Here is a 12,618-nt window from a genome sequence, read left to right on the forward strand (position 1 = left end):
TTCGGGTCAACATCAGTGATAACTCCAGCGGCAGTCCGCTTCCCGTGCGCAACGTTGGAGCGGACCGCCATGTCACCGAGGACGTTAGTTTCTTTCAGCTTGTCTACTGATGCCTGAGATTTAACATCTGCTGTCAGGGCATTCTTCCATGCATTAATTCTGACTTCACAGACATGTCCCGGAAATACCCGGTCGAAAAACTAGTTTAGCCGTCTGCGTTGTAAGAACGAAGCCCACTGAGAAAACTCCTGGCTTGTCAACAGTCCTCGAGGCAACTCACTTGCTTTTGATGTCCGGTGCAACTTCCTTTTCAGGCAACGCGACTCAACGAGCGCGAAGCTGCTGCTGTCAGATTCCATGTCCGTCACCGTGGATTCATCAGACGAATCAGGAAGCTCCATATCAGCGACGTTCGGGGCACTGCAGTTGCCAGCTGGTAGCGCCGCAGTCTTTTTGACGGCAATGACAGGAGGACTCAGGGGATGTGCGCCCGCCATCCCGGAGGATGACGAGGACATCGTTCCCTCACAAAAGCAAAAACTGCAGTAAAGTAGACTAGCTGCGAACAAGGGACGTTCGGCAGCACCACTTCGACATTATTAGCTGGGGTACAGATCCAACCAAGTTTAAAGCTTGCGAAAAACGAAGACAAGCCCGCTGTATGTACACACAGTGTTTTATTTATTTTGTTCCTAACAAAACATGCAGTATTCAACGCCTACAACTCTTTCAAAGTTATGAACAGTTTGATACCTTCTTAAGCGACGGAGATGATAAATCATTTATAAAATGAGCTGCTAAATATAAAACCCGCAGCTGGTGGTGACTTCTTTTGTAAGTCGAGCAACATTTCATCGAGGCAAGAAAAAAGTTCGTGCTTCCAATAAGCACCGTTGGACTAGCAACCCAACCTTGCACAACTGCGCGTAAGCCGGTCTTCACGCCTCACGAAAGCGTAATGCCCCATCGAAATCGACTTCCTGATACATGTGTCGGCCGGTAATGCAGACCAAATCCAGACAGACGATATCGATCTCAGTTCAATAGGTTGGCGCACAACAGGCTCTTATTGAGACAAATGAAACGAACACCGCGGGAGGCAGTACAGGGACGCCGAGATGACAACGGAATCAAAAGGACGTCAGTGCGACAACGAGAAAGCAAACCCGCCGCCGTGAGACGGGATCACCGGGGCGCCCCGAACTGGAAGCCCCCAGCGTGATCGATCCCGCCCGAGACGCCACGGGTAGGCTCGCGGCTTCAGGGAAACAACTAAACAGTAAAGGCGGGTATCCTTACGCAGCACACACTGCTAGCTCGCAGCGCAGGGGTCCCGCACTACGGCGGCCGCGATTGCTTAGGATCTGTTGTCGGAGCACAGATTCAGCACCCGTTGTTACCAAGCTCCGAGTGAAAACCGCGTGGATTGCCCACGGGAAGAACCAGAGCCCGGGATTTGTGGCTGGAGCTGCCGAGATAGGAAATCGGCCGCAGGCCGATATCCCCTCCTTGTGTGCGCCGAGTATTTTGATTCGTATACCTCTAGTTCAGCAAAACAGTAGATGAAGTAAAGAATAGAAAATATGAAGTCGCTGCCGTGGTGCGCCGTGTACGTGTTCGGTATCGCAGATTCCGGGGGCCAATATGTGCGAAAAGCCACACCTCACTCTTCAACTCTCCCGTCTCTCGACGCTCAACTCTTGCTACTATGCCTTCAAGGTAGATAACATGATCGCAGGATTGAACGAAAGCTCCTTACAGCCGTTGCTGTTCACGTCTTACGAGGGGCCCTTTTGACCAGATCTCGCTGCAGGGGAGTTCGGAGATTCACTTCCATCTACGGAGCAGCAAATGAAAACTTTTAACCTTGACTAAGCTCGGAAGGCTCAAGTAGGAGCTCAGGAAAGTAAACATGTTAGACTGAATGACCCCCAATGAGGCTAGTAGTGTAAACATTAATAGCGTTTCGGGATCCAGCGCTAAATGGTAATGAAAACAATCCAGCTTATCTTAGAAGACTGCACGAGTATGGTCCATGCAAAAAAAAAAAATCTGCCAGTCTGGCTTTACTGGCTAAAAGAGAACGTATTCAGTTCGAGAAGGCAGGTGCATTTATGGCTTACGGCAACAGTGGCGGTCGTGTTCATTTGAAGAAAGTTTCTTGTTGAGCTAACTCACTAAAAAAAAAAAACAGTTCCGTCTATGCTGGGAGTTCATAAAGGCCATTGTGTTTTTTATTCGGCGTCAGAAGCGCCCTTCCACTGTCATCATCCAACCTACCGTGTGCCACCCGCTTAGACTTTTTTTTTTCTTGCTGTAGTCCCGCCACGCGCAGCGAGGCGTGACAACAATAACACACGAAAAAGAAAAAAAAAACGTTAGCGTCGTGTGTACCAACAAAAAAAAAAAGAAAAACGTGGCATCATCTTGCCCGGTTTGAAAGCCTTTCGTCTCCAGGATCAAAATTTGCGCCGAAAAAGTGTTTCCTCTATTTCCTGTTGCTTTTTTGAATCAGCCCGTAGGGCCTCCACCAAGGACGTGGTGTCGAACTGTGTTGACGTTATTGAAAAAAGAAAATCCAAATTAAGAAGAACAACCAGTTCGCGCCTGATAACTAAAGGAGGGCCAAAGTCAGCAAACCAAAACCAAAATACCGCCAAGCCGTAATTAACATATTACCAGGTCTTTGAAAAAGTGACATTGTGAGTAGAGTGGGACTGAGAAGTTACTGTTGGCGGCTGCAGCAAGCATAAATATTTTGCAGGTTATGATTGTTTTAAAAGTAGTTAAGAATTATGACTTGGTGCTTTGCGCCACTATAGATACGAAAATTTTATGTCGAGAGCAGCAGGTTGTTGCAGGTTTATACACACACGCTTTTTCCAAATTTTCCCCACGCTCTGAGGGAAGCTGGAAAACCCCCAAATGGGCACAATGTCTCGACTCCAAGAGACAGTTGATAGCTATTCGCCTCCCCGAAGTTCAGCAGCCATATTGACTGACCGTGCGAGACCACTACCCGGAGTAAAATGTCAACACTAGCGCTCCTGATCTGGACGCTGTGATTTTTTTGGGCGTTGCTTAGAATGCAAAACATAATTTTCAATATAAACTAACACCGTAAAAAATACGCCCTTTGTTGTTGTTTTCTGAGACTAATTCTTTGTAATTCACAGTTTAAGTGTTTTTTAAGGGTTGCAAACGTCATTTTTATTTTGTTAGTTACTTTCATGCCTCAGAACTCTCCGCCAGCGCCGCAGTGTCTCCCGCTGCTAGTGAGTAGTGGTATAAAGCGCTCATTACAGCCTGGATCCTTAGAGTTTCTAAATATTACCTAGAGGGAGACCTGGAGCCACAGACTATACGAGTTTCCTAAAGACCACTTTATCCATCGCGCGAGTTCCGGGAAACCTCGTCTTCCCGAAATTCCTGCGCCTTTTCGTGGAGGATGAAGTATAGCGCAGGAAGCTTCTCCTCTAGTTATATTGAGAAACTCTATGGCTTAAAGACCGTCGTGACCATTTTATTCGTTCGTTCTGTGCTTTGAAACGGCTGAGGCCAGTAACGATGCCACCATGGCTGTGCATTAGTGCGGGCTGAGTAAATATATGAGTTCACTTGCGTCTTCAACTTTAATTCATCCAGCCGCACAAGAATGTGAAAAGGCAGCATAGGAGGCCTAAGCCGCCGCAAACCCAGAAAAAAAGGCAGCGAGTGCAGTAGCGTGCCAATCAGCGAAAGCAGCAAGGGAGGCTGAGTTCATTGCCCAGCCGGATAAAGAAAATGGTCTAAACGGGCTGGCATGTAAAATACCGTTAATAAAAGTGGCAGATCATTATCGTAATCATCAGCCTGACTGCGCCCAGAGCAGGGTAAAGGCCTCTCTCAAGTCTCTCCAATTAACCCTGTCCTTTGCCAGCGGCGGCCACCGTATCCCTGGAAACTTTTTAATTTCATCCGCCCTCTGTTACGCTTGCCTTTTCTTGGAATGCACTCCGTTACCATTAAGGACCAGCGGTTATCTTGCCTTCGCATTACATGCCCAGCTCAAGCCCATTTCTTCCCCTTGATTTCGACTAGGATGTCAATAACCCTAGTTTATTCTCTCACCCACTCTGCCCGCTTCCGGTCTCTTAACGTTACACCTATCATTATTCTTTCCATTGCTCGCTGCGCTGTCCATAACTTAAGCTGAACTCTTTTGATTAGCCTCCTAGTTTCTGCCTCATAGGTGACTGCCAGTAAGATACAGCTGTTGTATACTTTGCTCTTGAGGGATTTTGGTAAACTGCCATTAATGATCTGAGAGAACATGACGTATGCGCTCCACCACATTCTTATTCTTCAAGTTATTTTCCTCTAATGATCCGGATTAGCGGTGACTACCTGCCTTAAGTAGACGTATTCCTTTACCACTTCCAGCACCTCACTACCAATTGTGAACTGCTGTTCCCTGACTACACTGTTGAACATTACTTTGGTTTTCTGCATGTTAATTTTTAGACCCATCGTTCTGCTCTGCCTGTTTAACTAATTGATCATTCTCTGCAGTTCATCTCACGAGTGACCTAACAAGGAAATGTCATCAGCGAATCGGAGATTATTTAGGTATTCTGCATTAACTCTTATCCCCAAATATTCCCAATCCAGGCCTAGGAATAACTCCTGTAAACAGGCGTTGAATAGCATTGCCGAGATCGTGTCTCCTTGCCTGGCACCTTTCGTCACTGGAATTTTATTGGTGATTTTATAAAGAACAATGGTAGCTTTGCAGTAGTTATAGAGCTGTGCAGATGGTCGTCGCTTAAGCATTGAAAGCAGCCAGAGATACTGTTATGTTAGATAGGTAGAAGACCACAGCGCCAGTGGGTCGTTCCCCTACCCCCTCCCCCTTGTCCCGGGAGTGGTCATCTCCGTGGGAAGTAGAGGGAGGTTGCTGAGAGGCGCGACGCCCGCGCGTAGGGTGCCTCGATGCCGGCTACCCGTGCTAATCCTTTCGGCTCTGGCGCCGACTCATCCCCTGCTGACCGGCAGTACAGGAGGTGTAGAACAGTGACAGTGCATCGCGCGTTCCGGACGCTGCCCAAAGCCGTGGGAAAAGGAGAGAAGGACCCCGAACTGCCTTGTAAGAGTCGAAGGGAGCCGACGACCTTTTCTCGCTGAAGAAATTTTTGCTGTAAAGGGAGACAGCAAAGCCGATGCGTGGACGCCTCTATGGCGCCTCGATGGAATGCACATGGAGCTAGCTGCGTACGCGAAACCGCGCGCCCTGCACGTTCCAGGAGGTGCGGTGTCCACTGGGTCGGGCTCTAGTGAGCCCTGGTCTCCGCCCACTTGCATGTACGGTGCCATTGCACTGCTATTGGTTCGAACTGGGTGAGAGCTGGTTTAGTAGAGCTCCGCCCAATTATCGAAGGGGTTAAAACCCGCAGCAAACAAAGACTTGAGAAGATCGCGCGCAGTCTCAGTCTCGGCCGCTTTTAAACAGCCTTTTTTTTATCTGCCTTATTCTCACCTGTCTTGTATTTCGGTACCGTCTTAAATAATAAGTTTTGTCTTAAGAAATTGGAATTGCTGCACCAACCGGCGACGTGTCGCCAGACGAGCGGGCGAAGACCTGAAGGCTCTGCGTACTGCTAACCGCCGTGTATATTCGATCACCGGCCAGCGTGCCATCATCATTCACCGCTCACGACGAGCAACCGACCAGCCCAATCCGGCCTTCCCATCAGAGAAGGGCAGAGAAGTCTTAACTGATACCATGCGCACTGGTCAGCTCGAACAATATAAGCAGACGAAGGCGGGGGGCATGCCAAGCAGCCGAAGGACCTGCTCAGTACCCTAGTGTAGCTACCGCCATCTATGGGCTGTCCAAGAAAGCGCTACGTCTCCTCACAATGCATTTCATGTTTACTGCTGCTTTCAGTCACGAAGAAGACTACAGATTTTTTTGTTCTCAGCTATTGGTTAATACAGAACACAGCATGTCCTACATGCTGTGTTCTGTAGCTATAACTTAATAATCGCTGCAGTGATGACTGCCAGCTTTGTCATTCTAAGCGCGAATTCGCCGCATCGCCTCTCTACTTCACTGCGCGTCTTGTGCTCCACACGCAAGGATAGTATCCCTTGAATGGGTGGTGGAGCTTATAGGCTCATGCGTCAACCACTAGAGAACCTTCCTTAAGATCCAGGTATGGAAGGTTCGATTGGGGGCTCCATCCACTATTCGCGGAGCTTAGTATCGTGTTAATACATGATAATTCGAGATAGGCCGCTTTTGCAACAGACGAAATGGAAATTTGAGACTCCGTGAGAGCTTCGTACAGATGTCTACACCGTATCGTAGCATCGAGTACGTAATGCTGGCTTACAAAGGTATTTAACGATAAGCTCGCGGTCATTCCCTGTGTAGAGATAGACTGAAATATTACTATAAAGCGTTATTTTGGATCTTATCTTCACTTTCGCGCTTTGTTTCTCGCCCGAGGTAGCTAGACAAGCTACGCGGAACTGCTTTCAATTTGTTCGAGATGATGGTCGATCTTCCGTGGCCATATCGCTAATGTTCGATGCTGTTTTTAAATTTAGCCTGGTCGAAAGCGGCAGTAACACTAATATTCGACGACATCGAGCACATGGCTGCTGTCGCCACCGCTGAGATCAGTTCTTCGTGTGCGCAAGTTTGTGAAATGAACTACTTATTTTGGAAGCCTGTATACAGTGTTAACCATTGTCCTGAAATAAAATAAAAAGATTTAGAAGCAGTGAACCACCGAAGTTTTAGGTTAAAAATCAATTTGTTGTAGCTCTGATCACTGTGAAATCTTTTCGCCCGGAAGTTCTCCATCACCTGTCTTTAAGCGCTAATTGTGCATTTAATTTATTACAAGACGCGTAACCCCCGTCTGATGCTCTATAAGCATGTCAGGCTTAATTGAGAGGTCGCTAACAGTTCCTGAACTTAAGAAAGCCCAAACATAGTACGGTGCTAAAGCAGAGTTAATCATGTGGACTTGATGACTGCAAACAAAAAGAGCTGTTTTCCCCGCACTCCTCTTTGCATTTAATACAACCGACGCACCAGTACTCGGGTTACTTTTCTTCTGGCATTCTGTATTTGCGGTTGGTTTTGTTCTTGTGAGTTAATTTTGAACCCCGGACTTGCCTGGAAAGTGACGGTACTTATAACTTGAGAATTATTCAGGCTTTTTTATTTTTAGTTTTATAGTCTCTTCGGCAGCGGAAGTTGCTCTTCGTCGTTTTGATAACACGGCTATGTGAGGAGAGCAACTTAGATGCCTTTTTTTTTTAGCGCTCATTCTTGAACGAGTAAAGCACAATATTGCGCCACCTGGTAGCCATCGAACGGTGATCCCGCGTTTTGCGGGTAGTCAAAATATTCTTTCGAGGTGTGATCGCGAAAAGAAGCAAGTCACAGAAGTTTTGGCTAGTGAAAAGCGTTCATTTACAGTTGGTACTGTTTAGCTGTTATAGTTTTTATTCTATGCTTGGAACGTTTATAAATTATTATTTTTATGTCTAAGTATTTTTTTCTCACTGTTGGAAGAAAAATCCCAACTTGAAGCGGCCAATGAGCTTTACTCAATAATATGATCAGGGCGCATCGCATGACCGCGCTGACCGCATGGTGCCTATAATAAGGTTAGAGCTAATTATCACGGTGGCCATTGTACTGCCATATGAAAACTCCACTCCACAGATACCTTTTCGCTTGTGTAATCATGATTATTGTGTTTCTAGCATTCTGGTTTGATGGTGTTAGTACAACTGCATGCTTTTTCGCACCAAAAGTCGCAATTTTGCTATTTAAGAGCAACTGTAATGTGGATACATCCCCCGAGCGGTATCATAATTCCTCCCTTCACTGAAAAAAAAAATAATTAACGCGCTGTTCTAAGCTTACTATGGAATAAAACCAGGGTTAAAGCACGCTGTGGTTAAGGTAGAGGCTCATCCCCCGTGTGTTGAGCACTTTCCTGCTATTTAATAATTATGTTCTGCATCCTGCGTGCCATTTCAGTACTACAGAGCACAAAAATTACAGTGGATACAGTGGTGCAGACAATGATATGAATTCCGGCCCGCACCCTTTCCGTAAGCTCTGATGACGACTATTGCTATAAAAGGGTTCGCCATCTCATCGTACCAATATCCACATTTCGCATGAGAATTGCATCAACTGGATGCCCCTGAATCTTCCGTCGAAGAGATTTTTATAAAAATAAAACTCCGGCTATTAGAACCAAGGTGAAAATGCTGACCATAAAGCAGGATTGTGAAATCAACAACAAAAAATAACAAAAAGCAATCTGGCCCTTCAGAACGGCATGCGGAACGACCATCAATAGGGGCACGTAGCAAGCATTAAAGCCGCCTTAGGGAGCTATCTTTTAGGATGGGAAAGCAGCAGGTTATTCGGAAGTTCAACCTTCTGTCATTCGTTCGAGTTCTGGTACAGGTTCAGCTGAGTGGAGAAGAACGGAGGTTCAAAAAGAAAAAAAGACTGATTCTTTCCTCATAAAGGAGTTATGTTCGCTCAGAACCGCCCTTCTCGATACTAGCAGTATCCATCCACCGATCCGAAAAGGAATGAAATTGCAACAAAGCCTGCGGACAAGCCAAATAACACACCTCTTATTGCCACAGGACAGGTTTATTATCTGAAAACCTCCTATTCGTATTTATTTTAACGTCCTTCTGCAGTTTAATATCCACTGATGCCTGCAGGGTCTGTAGCAGTGCACTGGTAATGCCCTGAAACGTTCACTTCGCTACCATGACCATTTACTAATGCACATTGCAATAATTTGGTAGAACGCAGAGGGTACAACTTTCTCGAGGTAATACCGATCCTGTGTGCAAGCCACTGGAACTCAATGAGCGCTCAGGAACAAGTGTTCGCGCCGGCGTCTGAAAACGCGCTGTATACTGCGAAAAGAAGCATTTATGGCATTATCGGGATTTGAGTGGGCACTCATCACAGCGTAAGCAAGTGAAACGGAGGTAAATCACCGAACAGCGCTTTGCTCACTCTCGCCCCTACAGCTATGAACTTATGAGTGAGTCACTGGCATAATATTAGGGTGCAGATAAACTCAGATAGCATTAGCTGAAACGATAAAAAGACGGAGAAGCACACAGAAAAAGCCGCGACACAAGGATGATGATGTAGTTTTCATGCCTGTTCGGCTGATCCTTTTTAAGATGCTAGCTAACGCAATTACAATCTACGCAGCAGCTCGTTCGTTTTATAAAAATAAAACGGCCAGAAAGAAGCCCTATGTTCATCCATCCTTTGAAACTTCGGACAGAGAGTACAATCAGTTTGAATTAAACTTGATTTCTGGCAGAGATATTCTCACGCTAATCATGGTCTAAAATTTTTCAGCGGAACGGGTGCCTACACAGCTCGAAGAGAAGCGCAGACCCGAGGATTTAGCTATGGATGTCCTATGGATGTTTTGTGGATGTCTTCTGGATGTCTATGTGTTCAGTGCGAGCCTGGTCGCGGGCTATGCCCGACGGCTCACGATGCTCTTTAAAAGCACTAACGCATTCGTAACGCAACCACCACATCTTTGCTCCTGTTAGAGCGAAATCCAAATTAGTCCATTACAGGTTTTTAATGAAGGTCCTGAGCACGCAAGGCCTTTCTACGCCACACGAGCGTTGCTCTTCGAAACAGCCAAATGGACACTTTATCGCGTTGATGAATCGTGCCAAGGACAATGCCTGACTGTAATTGTAATAGCGGTACATATATACGAGACACTGGAACGTAGTAAGAAGAACCCAGTAAGCTGTAGTGAGATTTGCTTCGCATTGTACTTGTGGGGCGCTATGAACCATTATGGCGGATCATTTACGCTTTGAAAGACCCGCTGACTTCATGACTTGACACAGGACGGTGGCTCACGCTCACCCGCGCAACTTTATAGCCACTGAGTTATTACAGCTAATACTATAGCATAATCTGGAGACAAAGAGTAGGCCTAACGAGTTTTTCGAAACCTATGAAAACTAAAACGCGTTGTTCTAACAAGACACCAGTTTAAAGTAAATAGCAATTTCTGACTCAAATAACAAAAGTACTTTTTGAGGAAAACTCCTGTGAGATGTCTTAAAATATATTTTTCGCCTTACTCTGCAACACCGTGCACAGCAAGTAAGATTGCCGCAATAAGTAGGAGCCTTCTTAGCACTTCAAAAGAAGTGTGCATTGCTACTAAGCGTAGAAAGAGATGTTCTGTATTTCAAGCACGCTAGACATTATGCATGATCCTTTGCGCTAGATATGCAACCGACAAATGCTTCAGAAAGCGCACTCGAATTTTCTTCCTTCCTTCTTGTTCGCTTGTGCGCGAGTGAAGCAGAAAATTATTTTCTATTGCATTAGACGTGTCACGCGTTGCTCCACTGCCATATTGCGCAGCGTGTGAGAACATAGGAGCGCTAAAAAATGATCGAACGTCTGACAGCAGCAAAACTTTCCTTTTCCCTGAAAAGAGGGCTGAGAGGGGAGGAAACTCAGCCATCGTAGAGTTGAAGAATCCGATAAGCCAGGCGTCCAACCAAGCCTTAGTGCTGCCCGTGCGCGCGAAAGATGCCCGCGTCTGCAGATCAACTCACCGGCCGAAGTGTCTGGGTGAAAGGCAAGACGCGGAAAATGCAGCGAGAGGCGAAGGTGATGGATGAGCAAGCAGCCTTGGCGGCCCCGCGCTGCCTACCGCACGGTCCATCAGAATGCGAGCGTCAGGATCTTGTGGCACCTCATGTGTGGAACAATATTCTCTCCGAGCGGTTGCTTGATATCCCCGCGCGAATCTAAAGCGGATTCCTTAGGGTAAAATGCTTTTTTTTTGTCTCGCGAGATATGTATTTTACCTCATCTTGTTGTAGTCGTTTTCGAAAATAAAATGTAATCAATGGCTCTGCGAGATTATCCCCTTCGCTAATGGCTAAGAAGTGCTCAAGGGTTTTGTTGTTTTGCTTGCTTCGAATAAAATACTTAAAGAACTCTTGCATGGGGGTGCCTACTTTCCAATACTTTCCAAAGTTATTTTTAAAAGATGGGATAAATGGGTGTCACAAGGTGGCGTCAGCCTAATTGCGGGTAGAATTCAGCACAGCTCGACTATGGAAGCAATAATTCCTTCCCTAAACAGCTTTCTGGCGCAATAAGCAAAAAGTTTAGTTGCTTTCATTAGTGCACATGCGTCCCTTCGGTAGCAGGCGGGGCGAATTTCGCAGTCCCTGAAAAAATACCTGCATTCACTATTTGATTATATTGCCGTAATCGCGAAATACTGTGTAAAAATTCACCCGTTTAGTAAAAGCCAAAAATTGACCTTCAGGCTGTTTCTTCTTGAGTAACGCAGATTTATGGGCCATTTGGTGAAGCATTTGAATGAAAACTTTGCTCACACAAAACGGGACAGAGCGGAGAAGAACTTTCGCTCATTTGTACTTTTTCTCCCTTTGAAGCGTTTTGTTTGCGCTAAGCTTTCCTTGAAATGTTGCTTGTTGATACGTTCTCTTCGGTAGTTAATGCAGTGCTCTCCGGATTCCTTTAAGACTTGAACTTAGTTCAAAAAATTGAAAAAAATATAATGAAACATAATGCTAAAAAGTTACGATAGCATCGGATTTATGTACGATGATTAATTTAATCCTTCGAATCTAATGAAAGATTTTACTCTAATCCGAGGCTTCACACACACTAGAAAATTTTTCGAAAGGGTGAGGGTGGGTGGCTGATGGGTGGAGGTTGATGCGGGTTAAAGAGCGGTTCACGTTTCTGGAGGGTATAGTTCGGATGGGAGACGGGTGGAAGTTCTACAGGGTGGGGGTTTCACTCTCTCAGGCTTCACGCAAAAACATTCTTGCCTTCACACAGATAGCTCCACCACTTTCGCCAAGTGACACTCATACTGCTACCGCAGTTACAAATACTGTGCCAAACGCAGCAGAACAATTGAAATGTAATTAGAGGCTGTATCCTCTCGCATATTTTAAATAAAAAATTATCGCAAATAAAAATACAGAAGAAGAACGGGAAAAATATGTAGCTTATCTCGTCGTCCAGAGTACGTGTAAGCATGAAATTTACTGCATGAAAGGCCTTAATTGCGCACCTTACGCGGCTTCTCAAGCACATGCCGCTTTCTCTAGAATCGCTCGGGGATCAGCCAGTACCTCGGAACGATGTTGCTGGAACCCATTGGCAATCCGTCCTTTCTGGGCTATTGGCGGTTACTAGCGGTGCTTTTCGGTTATCACCTCCTTGCAAAGCGGCCTCTCCATCATCTACGAAGAGTAGCTTCCCTGCGTCTGAGCTCAGGTCTAGGATCGGGACGTTCCTCTTCTGACACCGAACAAAACGACAAAAACAGATTCAGTGTACGAAAATGGCGACGTTGACCAAAACACAGTTCACCTTTTCTCGTTTTCATCTTTGGGGAGATCTCACAACAACCTGCTCGTTGTACTATTGATGGTATGCGCAAAACTCTAAGTCAGGGCCTCTGAGTGTTTGACGTGCCTCTTGCTTTGCCCGCTCCTGCTCTTCGAGCCAGGCACCGCACATGGTCTGCC

The sequence above is a fragment of the Amblyomma americanum genome, chromosome 6, assembly GCF_052857255.1.
Source record: "Amblyomma americanum isolate KBUSLIRL-KWMA chromosome 6, ASM5285725v1, whole genome shotgun sequence".
In the NCBI taxonomy this organism is placed as follows: Eukaryota; Metazoa; Arthropoda; class Arachnida; order Ixodida; family Ixodidae; genus Amblyomma; species Amblyomma americanum.